This window comes from Bubalus bubalis, chromosome 12 (genome assembly GCF_019923935.1).
Source record: "Bubalus bubalis isolate 160015118507 breed Murrah chromosome 12, NDDB_SH_1, whole genome shotgun sequence".
NCBI lineage: Eukaryota > Metazoa > Chordata > Mammalia > Artiodactyla > Bovidae > Bubalus > Bubalus bubalis.
In genome coordinates, this window is record NC_059168.1 from 38,369,470 (window position 1) to 38,389,908 (window position 20,439).

At 42.8% G+C, this 20,439-nt stretch overlaps 1 protein-coding gene across 10 annotated transcripts in view; it reads left to right on the forward strand.

Annotated features, from left to right (window-relative positions):
* Nucleotides 1–20,439, forward strand: part of CCDC85A (coiled-coil domain containing 85A) — a 226,776-nt gene that overhangs the window by 15,850 nt on the left and 190,487 nt on the right. The gene's annotated exons all lie outside the window — the stretch shown is intronic.

The following is a 20,439-nucleotide window of genomic DNA, read 5'->3' on the forward strand; positions in this document are numbered from 1 at the left end:
AGGAAGGCTTTCTTATCTCTCCTTGCTATTCTTTGGAACCCTGCATTCAGATGCTTATATCTTTCCTTTTCTCCTTTGCTTTTCACTTCCCTGTCTTTTCACAGCTATTTGTAAGGCCTCCTCAGACAGCCATTTTGCTTTTTAGTATTTCTTTTTCTTGGGGATGGTCTTGATTTCTGTCTCCTGTATAATGTCACAAACCTCCATTCATAGTTCATCAGGCACTCTATCAGATCTAGTCCCTTAAATCTGTTTCTCACTTCTACGGTATAGTCATAAGGGATTTGATTTCGGTCATACATGAATGGTCTAGTGGTTTTCTCCATTTTCTTCAATTTAAGTCTGAACTTGGCAATAAGGAGTTCATGATCTGAGCCACAGTCAGCTCCTGGTCTTGTTTTTGCTGAATGTATAGAGCTTCTCCATCTTTGGCTGCAAAGAATAAATCAATCTGATTTCTTTGTTGACCATCTGGTGATGTCCATGTGTAGAGTCTTCTCTTGTGTGGTTGGAAGAAGGTGTTTGCTATGACCAGTGCATTCTCTTGGCAAAACTCTTATTAGTCTTTGCCCTGCTTCATTCCGTATTCCAAGGCCAAATTTGCCTATTACTCCAGGTGTTTCTTGACTTCCTACTTTTGCATTCCAGTCTCCTATAATGAAAAGGACATCTTTTTTGGGTGTTAGTTCTATTTAATGACATAGAATGCTTAATATTGAAAATATAGTTTAAGATACTGCAAAATATCTGCAGGGCAAGCTATTATTGGAAAGCCTAGATGGCTTACAGAGGTAATTTCTAGTAGAATGTAAGGTTTTCAGCTGCACTGGCAATAGCACAAAGCTATAAACATTCTTGAAATCTTGGGGACCATTTTAATCTTCTAAAGAGATTATCTATATCATCTATATGCTCTATATGTATGTGTGTGTGTATATATATATATATATATTTCAGTAACTTTAATATTATGTCTAAATAATGCCAGCCATTCAGCTGATTGATTCTGTTTAGCATACATCTTCAAATGCATTTGGGTTCAGTCACATAAGCTGTGAAGCTGAAGACAAATTACTTTCAGCTGATCATGGTTGTGCTCTTTAGACCTAGTTGAAATCAATTAAACATTTGTAGTTTGGGGTCCATTGCAACTTTTCAGAAGATATGCACAGTAGGAAAATACCCTTGAGTTAGTAATGCTTTTATCTTTTTGAATGAAATGATTCAGAAAAAGCCTAACTTACAACAAAATTACGGTGACTATTCCATTTCATCTGAGAAGTCATTTTCACAAGTGTCAAATGAATAAGACAGAGTGATTGCTGTAAGGCTCTACATTTACTCATAGTAATTGATAGATTATTCTGGGGATGTCAGTGTGGGGATCATATTAGTTAAGCTCCACTGCTCAAAAGTAAGAATGTGAAGGCAAACCTTGCAATAACTGAAAAAAAAAAAAGTTTTGCTTGTGTAGTACCACTGGGCTAGTGTGTGCTCAAGTCTCCTGGAGGAGGGCGTGAGAACCCACTCCAGTATTCTTGCCTGGAGAGTCTCATGGACTGAGGAGCCTGTGTGTCTCCAGAGGTGGCCACGGTCCATAGGGTCGAAGAGTTGGGCATGACTAAAGCGACTTAGCATGTACCTACGTGCTGAAGTCTATGGCCCTAGACTCTGAAATTACTCGTTTTAGCCACTTCTGATATTTAGAAACTCTGAAGCTAGATAGAGCTGTGAGTCCCTATGTTAGATGGCTCATCTTTATTTTTTTTCCCAATATCTACTTTTAATAGATTTTCAGTCACTCTAGTACCAGCATGGTGTCAGCAGTATTCCTTGCTGCCCTTACCTGGCCTGATTTTAACTCATGGCCTCGCTGTTTCTAAATTCTGCTCTGCTCTAATGGTTGTCATACCTTGGGAAAATGGATAACCACACTGATTAGAAAGAACTGTGTTGAAAACAAGAATAAGTGACCTTGAAGTATCCTTCTATGAGTAAAGTGCATGGGCTTTAGTGCATGATCCATGTGTCATGCATTTGTCAGTTATTTGGGCTGAAAAAGTAAGTTTTTGCTTGTTTTCTGGGTCTTGACTGTGTTTCAGATAATTGAAGTGTTTCTGTAATACAGGGGTCCCCCTACCTTTCAAAAATTTGCTCTACTGAAGACCTACCTTAGTACCTGTTTTTGCTAACCTAAAGAAATCTAAAGAGGATATTCAATTTTATGGAAAAGTGAAAAGCAAAAATGGCTTTCAGGGTTGGTTTGGCAGTGAGCCTCTGGAGACCCAGTGGACACACCAGCGGTGAGGGCAGCACCCCCAAGCTCCTTCCCCAGGAAGCACACTCAGCATCAGGCCTCCATAGCTTTGCACTGTGTCTGTGAGCATCTGTGCTTTATCTCAATTTGCTTTGTGCATCTGTTAGCAAGATGTGTCTGAGGTAATTGCTGCTTCACTTTACAGCATTTTAGCTTACAAACAGTTTCATAGGAACTCTCATTTTTTTCTGATAGCCGGAGAACCTGTTAGCAACTCAGCAATTTTTGCTCCTTGGGTACTACAGAACAACCAGGTTGCTCTTAATACTACTTTAATGCATAGTGTTTATGACAAGCTTTGTGAACATTTGAAGAAAAACACTTATTTTGAACTCAATCCTGGGAAATATTAAAAGTTTCATTTTATGAAATGGGCTGATTCTTCAAGAGATCTAGGAAATTTGTGATTCAACATCAAGAGTAGACCATGGGACACTTGAGAAATCAGATGTGTGAAATCTCAGCTCTAATTTCTATGTCTCTAATCTGCAAGAGAGTGAGGTTCAAGTTACTGCTGCTCCTGACATAAATTGCTTTCTCTTTTAGAGTGCCATTTGAGAGTTTCCAATAGAAAGAGTGGCTGCTCTTTCAGAGAGTGGAGATCCTTGAGCAGCAGAGTGGCAGAAGAGGTGTTTAGAGAGGAGAAAAGAGCAGAAGAATAGCAGCTTGTTTCATTGTCCTTATAAAGGCAACGCTGGTTTGTCCTCCTTAAGGAAAGACAATGGCTAAGTTATTCACACCATTGAGTGGTTTACAGTTTTCACATGGCAAAGAGTTAAATGTATTACAGCGCTAACATACTTGAATCATTATGGAAGGGTGCACAAAGTCTTGGGAGTTCATCTTGGCCCTGGTTTGAAATTAGGCACACATTCAATTATAAATAGATGAAAGTATGGGGAGTGATATTTTTTAGTTTTTCCTTCTTCAGATCCTTAGTTTTTAGGCCTCCCGTGGGCTTTTCTATGAGACGGAATATGTAAAGGAGAAAGGTTGAGTTTGATGATTGCTCGAAGTTTCTGTTTCAGTTATTTGCTTTTCTCTCTCTCATGTGCACACTACATTGAGTGTTCTTATATGCATTTTTCATCAAACATTAAATGCTTTGAATTTGAAAATACTGAATGACTCCTTCCATTGTCAGCTATGTAAAGGAAAGTGACTACTTACATTTAAAAATCTCACAGACAAGATAATTATATAACCATTTTTGCTTGCTGCTGTAGTTGAGGGATCAGAGAAGGCAATGGCACCCCACTCCAGTACTCTTGCCTGGAAAATCCCATGGACGGAGGAGCCTGGTGGGCTGCAGTCCATGGGGTCGCCAGAGTTGGACACGACTGAGCGACTTCACTTTCACTTTTCACTTTCCTGCATTGGAGAAGGAAATGGCAACCCACTCCAGTATTCTTGCCTGGAGAATCCCAGGGACGGGGAAGCGTGGTGGGCTGCTGTCTATGGGGTCGCACAGAGTCGGACACAACTGAAGCAACTTAGCAGTAGCAGTAGTTGAGGGATAGAATGCTTTGGTTACCTTTTGATGACCAAAATTTTGAAGATGGTTTCTGATTCCTGAGTTGGTTTCTCTAGTCAGACATGTTCATTGCTATGTTAAACTCAGAATTTTGTCTTCTAGTCTTGATTATAAAGGAAACTGAAAGGCCCTCTCATCTTTCTTCCAATTATTGAGGGGGGCATCTTTTGGCTTTTAAGGGTGACCCCGATCTGGCTGATGCGCAGCTGCAGCTTCCTGAGTGTCCATAATTGCCTCTTGTTTTAGAAATGTTAAGTGTCAATTGCATTTGGGAGCATAGATATATGTGTTCATATGTATTTATTTTATTTGGTTAATTGAGAATGTCTATTTCACTGCTAAACAATTAGGACACTATCTGATAACACTTGGAGCTGTAAGTTCAGTTCAGTCGCTCAGTCATGTCCGACTCTTTGCAACCCCATGGACTGCGGCACACTACCAGGCTTCCCTGTCCATCACCAACTCCTGGAGCTTGCTCAAACTCATGTCCATCAAGTCCATTGAGCTCCCACTTGATGGAGCTGTAAAGTCCTCTCCATTTTATGCACTTCTGATTGAGAAAATTGACTTTCAGAGATGTTCAGTGAGTTGTTCAAGGCCAATTGCCAGTTAGTAGAGAACTAGAATCCTGTTGACTCCAGGGCAAAGCATCACTTTTATAAAGATATTTAATCCTCCAGACTTGGAAGGTGCTTGATGTAGGGGTAGTGTTAACAAAGATGCTAAATAGAATAGGAAACCAGTCTTCCTGTATTCCTGCTGGAAATTCCAGAAAACCAGCGAATTGCAATGATGAGTGAGACAGGGTGGATGTCAGTAGACTTGGGCCTAGAGAAGTTACAGAGGAGACCTGGAGATGCAGGAGGGGAGCTGGGATTTCCTGCCTTTGATTCAGTTAAATGGGGTGAACTGTTCACAGCTGGGTGAACAAGTCTTGAAATGCATCCCTAGTAGAAGGAATAGTCCTGCTTTTTGCTTGAGAGACCAACAGCCTTCTTGCTCTTCTTCCTCACACATGGACTTATCCCATCCCAGGACCACATTCCTCCAGATCAATAGTCTTGTGAAGATGGGCTGACGTTAGTCCTCTCCTCACACATCTGATTGTCTTCACAGCCAAAGGGCTTTGTCTGGAGAAGTGTCAGCTTATGGACCACAAGAAACAGAAGGAAAGACCAGGAGCAAGGGGTTAGACCAGATGGCAACACCAACTGCTCTCAAGGAATTGTGTTTTTAATAACTGCTTACTGCAAACAAAACTAATTAAGCCCGTTTTTCTGATTTATGCTACTGTGGGCAGAAGTAAAGTACACTTTCATTACACTTTTGATGTCATTTAAAAGGTCAGAATATCTGAGTTGCAAATTTCTGTTCCAAGCAGCCTGGTCTGTTGAACTACTCTTGAGAATTCAAATGAACTATGCTTGTTAATTCAGCATCTCTTCAATTTTTCCTAAACAGCAAGTGCCAGTTCACCTGTTCACCTACGCAGTGTAATATAACCCTGACAGACAAGCCACTTAGTTGTATCTGTAGGTGGTGGATTCCTAGTGACTCACAAGAAAGTGATGTAAAAGTCAACTTACAGGAAAGAAGGGGACAGAGTGAAATTACTGGACAAAGGCTGAGTGAGGGGGGTGCCTTGAGGAATGTCCAAAGATCTACCTATTTGGTGGTGCCCCTTGTTGAGGAATGTTAAAAGATCTATTTGGTGGTGCCCCTTGTTGCTAATGGGCAGCAGTCTTATGTGATAGGCAAGGTCAGCTGCCTCATTGTTACAGGACCCAACCAGAATTGACCTGCTTATGGAGCTGTATGGGAGGGCAGGGGGACTGGCTGAATTTAGCTGTTTTTTGTATATAAAGGGCACTTTGGAAGAGAATACATTTACGATTATGATCAATTAGAGGTCTAGAAATAAACATTCAGGTGGTTTGTCATGAATAGCTTCCTCATTGTAGTGATTTTCATGAAAAACTGTTAGGAATCAAGAAACAGGCTAGAAAATTGCTTGATTTTATAGTGTCCCTTTAGCTCTTAAACGGAGAGCAATACTTAGTCCTTCTTACTCTTACACTACATGCCATATGGTTTTCACCCTAAACTACTTTTGACTTTTTCCTGTTGCAATCTCAAAATTGTCCACTTTGGGTTGTATTGGCCTAGCACATAAATCTATATGTGATGGAAACATTGTTCTTGCTAGAGTCTGACTAGTCATGTATACAGTAGGCATTTATTTAAAAAAGAGAGTTAGGCTACTACTATTATACCTATTCACAAAACCTAGCTAGTTATTTTTACTTTTGTAGGTATAGGTGAAATTTCACATTTTAAAGGAATATGTAGATCAGTTTAGTTCAGTCGCACAGTTGTGTCAGACTCTTTGCGACCCCATGGACTGCAGCACGCCAGGCCTCCATGTCCATCACCAACTCCCAGAGTTTACCCAGACTCATGTTCATTGAGTCGGTGATGCCATCCAACCATCTCATCCTCTGTTGTCCCCTTCTCCCGCCTTCAATCTTTCCCAGCATCAGGGTCTTTTCAAATGAGTCAGTTCTTCGCATCAGGTGGCCAAAGTATTGGAGTTTCAACTTCAGCATCAGTCCTTCCAATGAATATTCAGAACTGGATTTCCTTTAGGATGGACTGGTTGGATCTCCTTTCTGTCCAAGGGAATCCCAAGAGTCTTCTCCAACACCACAGTTCAAAACCATCAGTTCTTCGGCACTCAGCTTCTTTATACTCCAACTCTCACATCCATATATGACTACTGGAAAAATCATAGCTTTGACTAGATTGACCTTTTTTGGCAAAGTAATGTCTCTGCTTTTTAAAATGCTGTCTAGGTCAGTCATAACTCTTCTACCAAGGAGCAAGCGTCTTTTAATTTCATGGCTGCAGTCACCATCTGCAGTGATTTTTGGAGCCCCCCAAAGTAAAGTCTGTCACTGTTTCCACTGTTTCCCCATTTATTTGCCAGGAAGTGATGGGACCAGATGCCATGGTCTTAGTTTTCTGAATGTTGAGCTTTAAGCCAACTTTTTCACTCTCCTCTTTCGTTTTCATCAAGAGGCTCTTTAGTTCTTTGCTTTCTGCCGTAAGGGTGGTGTCATCTGCATATCTGAGGTTATTGATATTTCTCCTGGCAATCTTGATTCCAGCTTGTATTTCATCCAGCCCAGCATTTCTCATGGTGTACTCTGCATAGAAGTTAAATAAGCAGGGTGACAGTATATAGCCTTGACCTACACCTTTCCCAATTTGGAACCAGTCTGTTGTTCCATGTCCAGTTCTAAATTGCTTCTTGGCCTGCATACAGATTTCTCAGGAGGCAGCTCAGGTGGTCTGGTATGCCCATCTCTTTCAGAATTTTCTACAGTTTATTGTGATCCACACAATCAAAGGCTTTGGCATAATCAATAAAGCAGAAACAGATGTTTTTCTGGAACTCTCGTGCTTTTTCCATGATCTGTCGGATGTTGGCGATTTGATCTCTGGTTCCTCTGGCCTTCCTAAAACCAGCTTGAACATCCAGAAGTTCACAGTTCATGTACTGTTGAAGGCTGGCTTGGAGAATTTTGAGCATTACTTTACCAGCGTGTGAGAGGAGTGCAATTGTGCAGTAGTTTGAGCATTCTTTGGCATTGCCTTTCTTTGGGATTGGAATGAAAACTGACCTATTCCAATCCTGTGGTCAATGCTGCGTTTTCCAAATTTGCTGACATAGAGTGCAGCACTTTCACATCATCATCTTTTAGGATTTGAAATAGCTCAATTGGAATTCCATCACGTCCACTAGCTTTGTTTGTAGTGATGCCTCCTAAGGCTCACTTGACTTCACATTCCAGGATGTCTGGCTCTAGGTGAGTGATCACAACATCGTGATTATCTGGGTTGTGAAGATCTTCTTTGTACAGGTCTTCTGTGTATTCTTGCTACCTCTTCTTAATATCTTCTGCTTCTGTTAGGTCCATACCATTTCTGTCCTTTATTGTGCCCATCTTTGCATGAAAAGTTCCCTTGGTATCTCCAAGTTTCTTGAAGAGATCTCTATTCTATTAACCTTTGCCCTGCTTCATTCTGTACTCCTAGACCAAATTTGCCTGTCACTCTGGATATCTCTTGAATTCCTACTTTTGCATTCCAGTCCCCTATAATGAAAAGAACATCTTTTTTGAGTATTAGTTCTAGAAGGTCTTGTAGGTCTTCATAGAACCTTTCAGCTTCAGCTTCTTCAGGATTACTGATTGGGGCATAGACTTGGATTACTGTAATATTGAATGGTTTGCCTTGGAAATGAACAGAGATCATTATGTTTTTTAGATTGCTTCCAAGTACTGCATTTTGGACTCTTGTTGACTATGATGTCTACTCCATTTCTTCTAAGGGATTCTTGCCCACAGTAGTAGATATAATGGTCATCTGAGTTGAATTCACCCATTCCAGCCCATTTTAGTTCGCTCTTGCCATCTCCTGTTTGTCCAATTTGCCTTGATTCATGAACCTAACATATTGGCCAGTAGCATATTGGGCACAACTGACCTGGAGGGTTCACCTTTTAGTGTCCTGTCTTTTTGCCTTTTCATACTGTTCATGGGGTTCTCAAGGCATGAATACTGAAGTGGTTTGCCATTCCCCTCTCCAGTGGACCACGTTTTGTCAGAACTCTCCACCATGACCCATCTGTCTTGGGTGGCCCTACACAGCATGGCACATAGTTTCTTTGAGTTAGACAAGGCTGTGGTCCATGTGATTAGATTCGTTAGTTTTCTGTGACTGTGGTTTTCAGTTTGTCTGCCCTCTGATGGAGAGGGACAAGAGACTTACGGAAGCTTCCTGATGGGAGAGACTGACTGAGGGGGAGACTGGGTCTTGTTCTGATGGGCGGGGCCATGCGCAGTATGTCTTTAATCCAAATTTCTGTTGAAGGGCAGGGCTGTGTTCCCTCCCTGTTATTTGATCTGAGGCCAAACTATGGTGGTGGAGGTAATGAAGATAATGGTGACCTCCTTCAAAAGGTCCCATGCACACATTTGGTACCCTCAGTGTCCCCAACCCTGCATCAGGCCACTGCCGACCCACAGTGCCACTGGAGACTCCTGGACACTCCTGGGCAAGTCTGGGTCAGTCTCTTGTGGGGTCACTGCTCCTTTCTCCTGGGTCCTGCTGCACACAAGGTTCTGTTTGTGCCCTCCCAGAGTCTGTTTCCCCAGTCCTGTGTAAATTCTGGAGGCTCTATGGTGGGGTTAATGGTGACCTCCTCCAAGAGGGCTTATGCCATACCCAGATTTGCTCCACCCAGAGCCCCTGCCCCTGCCCCTGGAGCAGTTCACTGCTGACCCATACCTCTCAGGAGAAACTCAAATACAGTTCTGTCTCGGTCTCTGTGGGGTCTCTGGGTCCCGGTGTGCACAAGGTATGTTTGAGACCTCTGATTGTCTCTGGCAGGTATGGGGTTTGATTCCAAATGTGATTTTGCCCCTCCTACTGTCTTGCTGGCTTCTCCTTGCCTTTGGACATGGGGTAGCTCCTCAAAGTCACTCCAGCGCCAAGTAGCCACTGCTCCTGTGCCTACTGTCTTGCTGGGGCTTCTCTACCCTTGGATGTGGGGTATCTTCTCACAGTTGCTCCAGCCCATGTGGCTCCAGCCATCCTTAAATTGGCATATGGCACACTAGCTTTAGAAGAAGGCAGTGGCACCCCACTCCAGTATTCTTGCCTGGAAAATCCCATGGATGGAGGAGCCTGGTAGGTTGCAGTCCATGGGGTCGCTAAGAGTCGGACACAACTGAGCGACTACACTTTCACTTTTCACTTGCATGCATCGGAGAAGGAAATAGCAACCCACTCCAGTGTTCTTGCCTGGAAAATCCCAGGGACGGTGGAGCCTGATGGGCTGCCGTCTCTGGGGTTGCACAGAGTCGGACACGACTGAAATGACTTAGCAGCAGCACACTACCTTTATAACTTAAAGACAATGAAGCAGTCTTATAAACTTCCTTTAAGTGATATTTATTTAAAACGTATTTCAAAACAGTTAAAAATTAGTACATTTTTTCATGGAGTTAAAGCGTGATACCCTAACTTCATAAAAGGAGATTTGGGTATACAGCTGGCTTTGCCACTTTCAACGTCGTACTTTGCTGTATGACCTTTAGCACACTCACTTCAGTGGGCAAGATAATTTCTCTCTCAGATAAGGGGCTTGGAATACATTTTTTCTAAGTCAATAGTCTCAGAATTTGGATTTTATAGATGTATAAAACCTGAGAATAAACCAAGAATTGCCAACTTTCTATGTTTGTTAGGTAAGGTCTACTGTAAAACAATCATCTATTAACACCATCTGTCACAAAAGATCGTTTGAACATTTAGAAACAAAAGATACTATTTACTAAAGTGTAGTTTTTTCCCCTCACATTGTACTGATATATCTCTACATCTCTACTAACCTTTTTTTGGGGATAGTAACAACATATAGCGTGGCTTTCAGATTCCAGGATACAATGTGAAGTGCATGTCAAGTGCCCAGCATGATTGTGGACTTTATTTATATCTCAGTCATCATAGAAAATCTAGTTTCAACAGCTTGACATGTTGATAAACACAGAACCCACAATGTTGATTTCACTTAGGCAGAGTCTAGGTGAACTGATGGAAACCAGGAAGTACAGCCCATGTACCACTTCCAGCTTCTTGCTACTCCTCTTACAAGGACGGGAAGACTGGAGACGCATTGAGGGCCTGACCGGCTTGGGTGGGGGGCTCCTCTCTCTGCATGTGAGCCTACCTGCCTTCTCCAGAGTTTGTGCAGCTGGGTCTGGGCTCCTCAGAGAGCAGTGAAGCTATTACCCTTGAGGGCTTCTGTGCTCAGGTGGAAGGTTCACTGTGTATGGCACCCCCTGAGAACTGTGGCACTAGATCCTGCCCTGCGTCTCTGTGCCTTGTCAGGAACTTGGGTTTGTAGCATTCACCCAGCAATGTCCAAACAGACTCACTGCCCTTGGGCGACAGTAAGGATTGAATACCTCATGGGTGAACAGGGAGCTCTAGAGGCTATAGCGGAGGTGTCTTGGAATTTGTAGCATCCTGGAGTCTGATGTAAGATTTCTTCTCTTTGGGTGGTCTCAGATGGTAGGCTGCAAATGGGTTGGTCATGGGTGAAAAATGCATTCTGGGTCAAGATTCTTATTTCCCTGTTGCTTAGTGGGACAGTGCTCTGGAAAATCAGAGTGGAGGAATTTACTTTCTGCTCCTTTGTAGACCAGATTTTCTCAAATCTCTTTGCCACCTTTGTACCAAATGGGAGAGGATGGTTTAATCAACTCAAGATCGAACGAGAATAAGCCAGTGTTGCCATACTGTTCTTATGTTTCTGTTATGTCCCATCCAGCCAGATGTTGGTCACCTTTTCCTGGAACCTTGGGGTGAAAGAGGAGCCATTCTTTCCATTATTTAGCACTTTAATCCTGTAACTTCACAGCTGGAGCTTGGACTGCTTTGGAGGGAGACTCTTTGATGAAACTGAGTGGGTACCATGAACTGAAGGCAAAGGCAAAGTTTCATTGTAAAGCTTTCCTTGGTTTATCAGCCAGGCACATGTTCTAAGCAGTATCGGGGTAACAGATTTATTACAACAATTAAAGGCTAATCACAGCATGTCCTAAGATAAACAACATAGCCAAACAAACATAAATGACAGTTGGAAGAAGCACGAGCTGGTAAAAGACTCAAGGCTGTGGGTGGTAGCAGAAAGTCAAACTCTGCTTATGTTTCATTGCTTTGTAAAAGTATCTCCACTGTCTCATGTGTAGATGAGAGATGATTGAAAATGACACACATAGAAAGTGAAAGTGAAGCTGCTCAGTTGTGTTGGACTCTTTGCAACCCCATGTACTGTAGCCTGCCAGGCTCCTCCATCCTTGGGATTTTCTAGGCAAGAATACTGGTGTGGTTGCTGTTTCCTTCTCCACGGGATCTTCTCTACCCGGGGATTGAACCTGGGTCTCCCACACTATAGGCAGACTCTTTACTGTCTGAGGACACGGGTATAAACACATGTATTCGACAAGTGTTTGTATGCTCTGTGTGGGTGCAGCCTGGTGATACATCCTCTATGAGGGGGAGCAGAAGAGTGAGCCACAGGCCCTTCATACTAGGAATTAGCTGTCCACCTTGTCCATGGGAGGAGGTGTGTGATTATGAGCCAAGTGGACAGAGTGAACTCGGTGCTGTGGGCCTCTGTGAGCCTGAGTGCTGTTCACATTCTGTAACATCAGTGCTGGCCACTTATGGAGCCCTGTTGTCAGGCTGGGTCTTAGGAGAAGTCTAATTTGGATTCACTGGCAGGCGGGTTGAGGATGTCTGGAAAAGACAATGTGAATCAGAAATGTGCAAACAGTTTTAAGGAACCACGAGGGTGGGAGCAGGTCTGTACTGGAGGTCTTTGTTAGGTTGTGGCAAGTGATGCTGCAAAGTGGGTAGAGGCTAGATTACAAGAGGGTATTGCTTTCCAATATTGTTTCCTAGTAGACATTAACTTCTCATACTAGGAGGAAGGTAAAATGTTTTCCATTGGTGGGACCTTTTGATTAAATGAAATGGACCAGAAAAGCTAGTTTATTAGCATTAAAAAAAATCCCTTGTTAGGATTTTTATAACTCTGTTTAATTTCTTTGTTTCTTTTCTTTAGGATTCCTGAAGGAAAAAAATTTTACAGTGATCAGTGCCTGAGGGCTTTATGTACCCAAATTTATGCTACCATTTAATCCTCTTCTGTTAGTTTTTCTAGCAAAGGCTATGCTGAGTTACAGTTCTTTTTTAGTGGGCAAGTTTTACAATGAGGGTCATCCGCTAAGAAAACCCATCTTCTGACTAGTATCTTTTCAGTCAGTAATAAAGATGTGGTAAGGTTTTGGGGAAAATATAGCCTCATTCTCCAGAAGGCAGACATACACTGCTAGGTGCAAATCAGTAAATTAATTCTGTTAAAACAATAAAGTGAGAAAAATATTCTTGGAACTTTTTGACCTTTGGGTTGGTGTAATGTAAAATTAACCTAATTTAGCCTTTATGTTTCATTCATTCTGATGTCTCTCATATATGGGCCAAATGTGCTGTTTTGACCTCAGTTTAGCCCTTGTTGCTGTATATTCAGTCTCAGATGGTTTTTAAAGTGTTCCACTGAGCCCTGGCAGGGGTAGGAGGAGCCAGACTCTGCCACCCGCTGCAGATGACCACAGGTGCCCTTCATCTGGGGCAGCCCTGCATTTAACTGGCTTGTTCACACTTCTGCTTAAGCTTCTGTGGAACAAAGGTGACTTTTTACAAAGTTTGAAAACCCATGATCTAACCCAGAGAGGCCAACAGAAGCCACATTTGGATGCATGAGCTGGGTTTCTGGACCAGAGAATAGATGGTCCCAGATAACACCATTTCTTGATTATTCTTGTCGTTGAGGGTGTGAACTTGGTCTCAGCTGTGATGATAGGCATGTTATGAAAACACACATTCAGGTTAATTTATAGGCCTGGGGACTGTCTTTTTCAGAGGTAGGCGTTTAAATTAGTGCATCTTCAAAAACCTTCACCTTCAGGGTCTCCTCCTTTAGTCTCCACCATCTGTTCTTTATTTTGTGATGCCCTCTGGGGCTGGAGAAGAAACAAAATGTACTTTCTTTGAAGGAAACCAAGCTTTTGTTAACCTCTGCAGGGAGCTGCTGAGGTGTGTGCTGGTCATTTTGAGTGATTTTCATAGTAGTGACAAACTTTTCTAGAGAAATGTAACTTAATGTTTATCCTTGAATCTACCAACAAATAACTTTTTTCTGTTGGAGCCTTCCCTTTTCCTCTCTGTTTTGTGGAACTACTTGGGCAGAATTTATGTTTTCTTAGCTTAATTAGATAAATGTGATCTTTATTGTTACATCAGTAGGTTGCCATTTGAAAAGGTCGTGTTTGAGTTTTAGGGTCATTTAATGGCCTCATTGACTTAATTCTGAGTTCTGACCAGAAGATTTATTTATTGAAAAGCCAGCTTTTATTCAGGATACTAAATTATATTAGCTCAGAAAGAAAAGATAAATTGGTAATTTTATCTATAAAATGAGGTTTTGTTCTACATCTCTGCTCTTTCTCTTATACACACATACTCTCTCTCACAAACATGCCTAATTTTGTACCACCACCAAAGTGTTAAAACTCACTAAGGATACAGTTCATTGCAGCAGAGCATTTTGAAGCAGTGGTGTTTATTACAGCAACACAGGAGCCTCTGCTTTACTGTAGTCAGGGCTTCTAGAATACTGGGTTCAGGTAAATCAAAAAGAGCCTGGATTGATGAATGGAAGCTTAGAATTTATTGGGCCCATGGTGAACCACTTGCCATGGGGTCAAGAAGTGCCTTGAACCCAGCTTGAGTCAGAGAAACTTTCACATTGACTTGACAGGCTTCAATATAATAATTTCCAGCTTCTACCTCATTCTCCTCTTCCAGACTCACCCAGTATATGTGGTTAAAGGGAGGTAGGGGAGGACAGAGCATTATCAGGAGAGCTGGCAGTGGGGATGTTCCTCCTGTCTCCTTGTAAACTCTTGGCACGTTCTGGTCTCCAGAATCCTTTCATAATTACCAAAGAAACCAGAATTTCCTTCTGTACCCTGTATGGAATCTCAGAAATCCCTTGGTTATAATGCTCTGCTGCAATGAACTGTATCCTTAGTGATAGACAGAGAGGAGGCAGCAGGCATTCTTCACCATCACAAGAACTTCCTGTGCGTGTATGCCTGGGGTCTAAATCAGGCAGAAAGGAAAGGAAGGAAGGAATCCTTTGGCCGTGGTGTCAGTGTCTGGCCATTCTGAGCCATATTTCTCTGAGCAGATGGAAGAATGGTGGCAGATTTGAATTTGCTGTCAGAGTTCATATTCAAGTTGTCTTTCATATTTGGTCTTGATGTGATAATTTCTATCACAGCTTCCTTCTACAGATGGCTGTGGTACAGTGATTTCAAAGAAAGTAAACAGAATGCTAATTTGTTGAATGCAACCTATTTGAAAGTAAACATTCTTATGGATTCTCATGTGCCTTCTTCTCTCTGCTTCTTATAAAGAAAATTAAGCAAAATCCTAGTCACAAAAAGATTAATTTAGGCCTGGGTGATATTTGGTAAAACTTAGAGATACAAATGGGCTTCCCTGGTGGCTCAGCTGGTAAAGAATCTGCCTGCATTGTGGGAGGCCTGGGTACTAATAGAGTCTGTTCGCCCCCCCCCTCCCCCCCAGAAGTCAATGTTGATTCATACACAAAATTTCCTCTTTCATAGTTTAAATGAAAGTGGCCTTTTTTTGGTTGTCTATTTAACACTTTCATTTTTGGCAAAGGTTTTATTCTGTATTGGGCTGTAATGAACTAGCTGTACTGCTAGGTCACCATCAGAGATAGAAACTTGGGAGAATTTGTCATTTCTGTTTTAGAGACTTAATAATTCGCATCAGTTTAAGACCTAAGTGAATTGAGACTGGGTTGTGATTTTGTCTTTGTGGAGATGCCAAAATACATTTTGAAGGAAGATGGGACACATCACCTATTGAAATGGTTATTTATTCCTCTTTTTATGAGTGCTTTTGCTCTTTGAGTCATGTCCAACTCTTTGTGACACCATGGACTGTAGCCTGCCAGGCTCTGATCTCTGTGGGATTTCCTAGACAAGAAGACTGGAGTGGCTTGCCATTTCCTTCTCCGGGATCTTCTTTTATCTTTTACTGAGCTTACTACTAGGTACTGGGCTTCCCTGGAAAGTCAACTGGTAAAGAATCCTCCTGCAATGCAGGAGACTCTGGTTCAATACCTAGGTCGGGAAGATCTCCTGGAGAAGGGATAGGCTACCCACTCCAGTATTCTTGGGCTTTCCTGGTGGCTCAGCTGGTAAAGAATCTGCCTGCAATGTGGGAGACCTGGGTTGGGAAGTTCCCCTGGAGGAGGCTATGGCAACCCATTCCAGTATTCTTGCCTGGAGAATCCTCACGGGCAGAGGAGCCTGGCGGGCTGCAGTCCATGGCGTTGCAAAGAGTTGGACACAACTGAGCGACTAAGCACAACACACAACACAGCACTCGGTACTAGGCTCAGTGCTCCCTTTTATTCTCCAGCTGAACTTTTATTCTCCAGCTCTGCTTTATAGACTATGGATCTTCGGCCTGCTGCTTGAACTCACATATGGGACTTCCAAACTTAGTGGTCCTTGTATTTTAACATCAACCCCATGGTTTTGGGTGTTGGAATGTGGACCTTAAAATCATTTGGAGGTTTAAAACTAAAGCAAATCCTAGAGTGCTTTTTAGGAATATTTGGGGGAGTGTTTCAGACTTATCTAGAGCTGTTTGTGGCCTAGTGTTATCTAAGGAAAAGCAGCCATGAGAGCTGGTGTGGCACAGAGTGGCGATGGCAAGGTGGTCTGAACCACTGACTGACTGTGTGCTTGTTGAAAGAGGCCAACACCACGTGCATATCCTTGTGCCGCTGTAGCTTCTATATTCTACACGAGGACTTGCAAACGAATGATCTAAGGACAAGATCCAGTCACAGTCATATTTCATTTGGCCCACACAGTTTTCTAGCAGTTGGAAAAGTTGCATACAAACCTGCATTTCTGTCTTCTCTTGATAAGTGGGAGGGTCTTCTGCCACTGGTCATGCACCCCCACATGGTACTGGTCAGCAGACGCAGTAGTGGCGGCCTCTTTCATGGAAGTGTTCTGGTTTTCCATTGCTGGGTAACAGACCGTTCAGCACCTAGAATTCTAAAACAGCAACACTTTCATCACACTCATGGATCCTGTGTGTCAGAAATTTGCACAATTTGGAGTGGAGATGGTTTGTTTTTATTCCACAGTGTCTGGGTCCTCAGCTCAGGGGATGAAAGTGAAAGTGGAGAGTGAAAAAGTTGGCTTAAAGCTCAACATTCAGAAAACAAAGATCATGGCATCTGGTCCCATCACTTCATGGCAAATAGATGGGGAAACAGCGTCAGACTTTATTTTTCTGGGCTCCAAAATCACTGCAGATGGTGACTGCAGCCATGAAATTAAAAGACGCTTACTCCTTGGAAGGAAAGTTATGACCAACCTAGATAGCATATTCAAAAGCAGAGACATTACTTTGCCAACAAAGGTCTGTCTAGTCAAGGCTGTGGTTTTTCCAGTGGTCATGTATGGATGACAGAGTTGGACTGTAAAGAAGACTGAGCGCCGAATAATTGATGCTTTTGAACTGTGGTGTTGGAGAAGACTCTTGAGAGTCCCTTGGACTGCAAGGAGATCCAACCAGTCCATTCTGAAGGAGATCAGCCCTGGGATTTCTTTGGAAGGAATGATGCTAAAGCTGAAACTCCAGTACTTTGGCCACCTCATGTGAAGGGTTGACTCATTGGAAAAGACTCTGATGCTGGGAGGGATTGGGGGCAGGAGGAGAAGGGGATGACAGAGGATGAGATGGCTGGATGGCATCACCAACTCGATGGACGTGAGTTTGAGTGAACTCCGGGAGATGGTGATGGACAGGGAGGCCTAGTGTGCTGCGATTCATGGGGTCGCAAAGAGTCGGACACCTCTGAGCAACTGAACTGAACTGAACTGAATGGAAATAGAGATGTGTTTTGCCTCCTTGGGCAGTTTTAAAACAAAGTTGCAAATTCCTCTACACTTAGCCTGATGAGAGGAGGGGTATGATCTCTCTTTACAACTTGGTGGGCTTGAGACTCAATCAATAATAGAGGGCAAGGAAAGTGACACAGTATGACCTCTAAGGATAGATCCAAAAAGGCCAGGTGGCTTTTGCCTGGTTCTGCTAGAACTCTTGCTCTTGGCTGGCTGAGCTGCCAGGTAGCAAGCCTGATTATCCTGAGGTTGCCAAGTCACAGAAGACACAGAGAAAGACCACATGGAAAGACCTGGAGCTGCACACAGATTTGGAGGGTGCCCAAGCAACCCCAAGATATCCCAACCCAAGCATATGACATGTGAATAACAATCAATTCAGTTCAGTCGCTCAGTCGTGTCCGACTCTTTGCGACCCCATGAATCGCAGCACGCCAGGCCTCCCTGTCCATCACCAACTCCCAGAGTTCACTCAGACTCACATCCATCGAGTCGGTGATGCCATCCAGCCATCTCATCCTCTGTCATCCCCTTCTCCTCCTGCCCCCAATCCCTCCCAGCATCAGAGTCTTTTCCAATGAGTCAACCCTTCACATGAGGTGGCCAAAGTACTGGAGTTTCAGCTTTAGCATCATTCCTTCCAAAGAAATCCCAGGGCTGATCTCCTTCAGAATGGACTGGTTGGATCTCCTTGCAGTCCAAGGGACTCTCAAGAGTCTTCTCCAACACCACAGTTCAAAAACATCAGTTATTCGGCGCTCAGTCTTCTTTACAGTCCAACTCTGTCATCCATACATGACCACTGGAAAAACCACAGCCTTGACTAGACAGACCTTTGTTGGCAAAGTAATGTCTCTGCTTTTGAATATGCTATCTAGGTTGGTCATAACTTTCCTTCCAAGGAGTAAGCGTCTTTTAATTTCATGGCTGCAGTCACCATCTGCAGTGATTTTGGAGCCCAAAAAAATAAAGTCTGACGCTGTTTCCCCATCTATTTGCCATGAAGTGATGGGACCAGATGCCATGATCTTTGTTTTCTGAATGTTGAGCTCTAAGTCAACTTTTTCATTCTCCTCTTTCACTCTCATCAAGAGGCTTTTTAGTTCCTCTTCACTTTCTGCCATAAGGGTGGTGTCATCTGCATATCTGAGGTTATTGATATTTCTCCTGACAATCTTGAATCTAGCTTGTGCTTCTTCCAGCCTTGTGTTTCTCATGATGTACTCTGCATATAAGTTAAATAAGCAGGGTGACACTATACAGCCTTGATGTACTCCTTTTCCTATTTGGAACCAGTCTGTTGTTCCTTGTCTAGTTCCTTGTCTCTTTTCTACCATCTGACTGCCCCCGAGGGCTTTGGGTAAGGAATTACTGCTCTTCCTTTGTACCTCCAAAAGTAGGTGAACCCTAAATTCTAGTTAGTTTCTTTTGTCACCATTCACAATGATAAATCTAAGTGTGTCCTTTGGGGAAAGGAGTGAAATGCAAAGATTAGTCACCTGGCAGAGTCCTTTTGAGAAGCTTTGTGTGATTTTTAACTGGGAAGATAATCCACTGAGGTGTAATTTGTGCTTGTATTGGCCGTGTCCTGTATCTGCACTTGCAGAAACGTGTTGTCTTACCCGTGTATTCATTTCCTTATTTCTTGTTCTTGGCCATGTGCATTTCCTTCTTTTGGGGAAGATGGGCCAAGCCACTTGTTTATTATTTTTAAAATATCCTGTGGGTGTTACCACTGTTGTTGTAAATAATGAAGTTCTTGTTTATTGGTGCTGCACTCGTAGGAATATTAGAAATAAAGCAACCACAGGCTTAAAGAATTAAGAAAAACTGTCTAAAACTAGTGCCGTTGTCTCCCTTTTCATTTTTACCAACTTCTCTTCTTTCAGTGAAGGTATCATCATTGTCCTGGTTGGAATACTGGGTGTTATCCAGTCCTTTCCTTGCCCATCACCCTAGACTGTCTAATTTATTTAACCTTCTGTGTATTCCTCTCTCGATCCCCTGTACCTACTGTTGCTCCCTTGGCTCAGCCTCTCATCACTGGTACTTCTGGTAATCGGCCACCTACCTATATGTTCTTCTCATCTCTAATATCTCCCATTCCAAACTATCCTGGTTTACAGTGATCTTCCTAAACTATCAGATCATGTTGATTCTCTGCTTCTGACAGTAGCATCTCTATGCCTCTGGATAAAACTCAGCCTTCTTTCAAAATGGCACAGGATATCTTAACAGAATGAACTGCGTGTGGCTCTTAGGCCTCATATCCAAACTGCTCTTACCCGCTCCAGGACATTCACACCCTAAGTTACTCTGGTCATAACTGGCCACTTGCTCCCAAGTACTTGCCAGGTACACCTGGCCATATTCTAAACTGGAAGCCTTTGCTGGTGTTCTGACGTTTCCATTGTGTCCCAACTCAATTTTGGGTTTCTGTGACATTCCAGAGTATTTTTGCAGTATAATAATGTGTTTACCACCTGCTTTCACATTCTAGTTTAGATTTCTTGAAGGCAGAAACTATCTTTTGTCTTGTATATCAATCCCTGGCATATGTAGGGCTGTTGGTAAATGTTGATGGAATGGTTGACTGGTTGAAGCCCACCAGTGATTCCATTCCAAAATTACTCTTGTGGAAGGGCAAATTTATGATGGGGGAGAGAATCCTGTTCCAAGTTATTGTTTGGCAGGGGGAAGGCATTTTTCTCTGTGCTCTTCACACTGAAAGGGAATGTATACAAATTGTGTATTTGGGAGGGGAAGGAGGCAAGATCTTTTTCTGAAAACTGTATATTCTGATAATGTGCATGTGTGCAGTCGTGTCGGACTCTGTGCGACCCTGTGGACTGTAGCCTGCTCAGCTCCTCTGTCATGGGATTCTCCAGGCAAGAAATAAGGAAATGAATACATGGGTAAGATAATAC